This window comes from Mauremys mutica, chromosome 13, assembly GCF_020497125.1.
Source record: "Mauremys mutica isolate MM-2020 ecotype Southern chromosome 13, ASM2049712v1, whole genome shotgun sequence".
Classification (NCBI taxonomy): domain Eukaryota; kingdom Metazoa; phylum Chordata; order Testudines; family Geoemydidae; genus Mauremys; species Mauremys mutica.
In genome coordinates this window covers 1,598,560-1,601,740 of record NC_059084.1, presented here as the reverse complement: position 1 = coordinate 1,601,740, position 3,181 = coordinate 1,598,560, and positions in this window count along the sequence as shown.

The following is a 3,181-nucleotide window of genomic DNA, read 5'->3' as shown; positions in this document are numbered from 1 at the left end:
TCTCAATCTGGGTGTGCATCTAAGATAAGCCTTGGCCATCAAATAGAGGGATAGGGTTAATTCTCAAAAATTACATCTCCTCTTCCCGGGCACATTCTGTTCTTCCAGTCCAAGGAGTTGCCTGCCTCCACCCACCCCTCTCCTCCACTCCTGGAAACCACTGAGGTTCAGCGCGGCTGAACTGATGAGTGCATTATAGCAGCTGGGGGCAAAATAGGCTTTCACCATCTTCTGAAATATCACGCATGGGCCAGTGACAGACAGCTGAAGGACAGCTGGTCACATTTGCAATGACAAATGTTATGACCCTAGTTACAGATGACTTCCCAGGCAGCTTCGCAGCACATTTGTATCACGTACCACAAGGACAATGTTGGACATGGCTAACGTGCCTTGCCCTGCAGCACGTAGGCATGTCCCTCACTAGTGCTACCTCTCAGAACATTGTGTCTCATGGAGCAGCTCAGCTGTTTAGGAGACATCGCTTCAGCGGCACAAAACGACAGGGGGCTGAGCTGTCTGATAGAGTAACTCTTCTTGCAGTGCTGACACATCTGTGAACGGTCATGAGGCCTCGGAGGGGGTGGTGTTCTGTGTCTTTAAACATCAGGACAGACAAACGAGAGAACTGGTTCAGCACACACAAGATCATTAGAAGGCCCAGCTGGCATGGAGTGACATCCTCTGGCTACTCAGCCATTGCACCCCCTTAAGGGACCAGATCACAGGAGTGAGATAGGGCAGGGAGGAAACTGACTAAACCAGCTGGGTCAGGAGTGGTTTCCAGCTGGGATGGGGTTATGAAGCGAGACACAAATTCCAGTTTTGCCCATTTCCATTGTGTGTTCATGTGGAGGGAGGATAATGAACTCTCCGGAGAACAATTCAGATTTGCTTTGTGCAGTGAATACACAACAGCCAAGACCGATTAGATCTTCCGAAATACTCTCAACATGACACAGCAGCTTTCACTGTTCCCCTAAGTGACCATTTGATCCCCTCCTGAAAACTGCCAGGCTCACGTCTTCTACAATTGGTCACGTAAGCACAGACTGGCTGAGGGCAGGAAAGTTTGGGGTTTGGCAGATTTAATAGCAGCTGTAGGACGTGGTGGAAATGGGAAGATTGGATTTATTTTTTCAAAACAAATTTCAGCCCTTCAGAGCTCTGAAAACTCCCTCCTTGCGTTACCCAGCAGCTCAGCCTGAGAGCCGCCAAGAGCAGAACTGGACACCAGAAACTGACAGGAACTCATCTTAATTCAGTCTTTTAAAAGGAGTAAAGAACCTGGCACGAGCCCGGGGGGAATTCTCCAGCTGCAGGCTGGTTGCGTAGTGCAGAACAGCAGCACGGGGTATTAGCACATGGGAGGTCTTATTTAAATTTCCCCCTCCCTGGGCATTACTTGCTAGTCTGAGTTATTTAAATGCTGATAAAGAAGGAACCAGTGAGTGTAATGACAAAAGGAAAACTAGGAGCCTAAGATTAACAGACAAATTGAGTGCTGCTTGGGATTTTAGTTCTAGTCGCATACAGAGATCTGACTACAGAAAAAAACCTCCAGAAAGCATTCAGATTTCCCCACACTCCCCCAGCCCTAAATCTGTTATTTTCATAGAAGCCTGCAAGTCGGTGATGGAAAAGACCTATTGCTATGAGGCTCTTACGCCACCCCTCTGGGACCAACGGCAGTGTGAGACTAGGCTGCAGGGGGCAGGCGTTCACCATGCAGTTTAGATTTGCTGAAGTGACATGTCAAATCTTCCGCATCCGCGAGGACATGTTCTCTAATAGACCTAGGAATGCCCTGGCATCACATATCAGTGTTGCCAAGTCTGTCTGCTACACCCAGGGCCTGGCCTAAAGAACCTCACAGAGCACAGTATGGCTGTTGGTTCGAAAAAGCAGGAGGCACTTGGGCTCCCGGAGAAAGGGAAGGTACCGTCAATCATTTACATGGAAATGGTTTAGTCAGTCCCCTCCCTGCCCTATCTCACCCCTGTGATCTGGTCCCTTACGCAGGTGCAATGGCTGGGTAGCCAGAGGACGTCAGTGCCTCTTTCTCACTAGTAATGTTGAGGGATAAATCCCAGGGCGTGGCGTGCTCTGTCCTTCCTAGCAAAGGCAATGTGTTCTGGGGCACATTCCTGAGTTTCTTGCAGTATCAAAGGGGTCTTAGTTCTCAGTATAATTCAGCAGAAGTGCCCCTGAACAGAACTGGGTTTTAATGCTTCCCTCAGACATGGGTTTATCATTCACACTGCCGGTGGCGGCTCTGAAATCTTGTCCTGCTCCAGCTCAGTGCACGTCCCCTGACACTCTGAGAACTTTGGCTGCTCCATAGTCATCTGGTTTACGTCTCCGAAGGCAGGAAAACAGCTATTCCTTGCCCAAGTCAATCTGTCTTCCTGTTTGTTCCTGATTACTAAGAGAGAAATTAAAAGCCTCCCTGGGCAGCCAGTGAAAGCCAAACGGTAATGAGCTTGTGGGGGAGGGGAGCGGCTCATCCAACACATTTTAAGACACATTGCCTCAGACCAGTTGTACTTGTTTTGGGCGAAGCCTGGGGGTGCTGGGGGCACGCAGGCGGGATGGAGTTACTGCACCGTGAGTGGCGTGGCGCTTGGCCAGTGCACTGGCAGCGCTCACGTATATCTGAGCGCCGAGGAGTCGTCTGTTCCACTCTACTGTAAGGGGGGTCAGGTACCCACTTCCAGCTGGCCGTGTACCCACATCACCCGAACCATTGGCACTGCTGGGAGCCTGGGCAGCTGGCTCTGGAGAGAGTCCAAAGACCACGCAATGAGTCAGGCCAGCACAAGGCAAACTTTGCCTGCGGGTTTAAAGACATGTTTTAAATGAATCCTCAGCTACTTCGACAAAGATGCTTTGCCCAGTGCAGAAACCTGGGCCATGTCAGACAGGCAGCGCTGCCTGTGCTAGCCTGAGAGAGGCGCATGAGTGACACGCCCCAGTATCTGTACCCCGACTTCTCAGCAGCCCATTGTCATGCTACAGAGAAAAACAGGTTTCCATTGGGGGTAGGAGATGGTCAAGTCTTGGGGAGAACTGATGGTAACACCTGGAACTTGATCGTTTCTGCTGAGTTCAGCTTTAAGGGGTTCAGGGATTTTTTGGGTTAAGTTGCATTAAAACGGAGGATACCCCTCCGCGCCCCCCC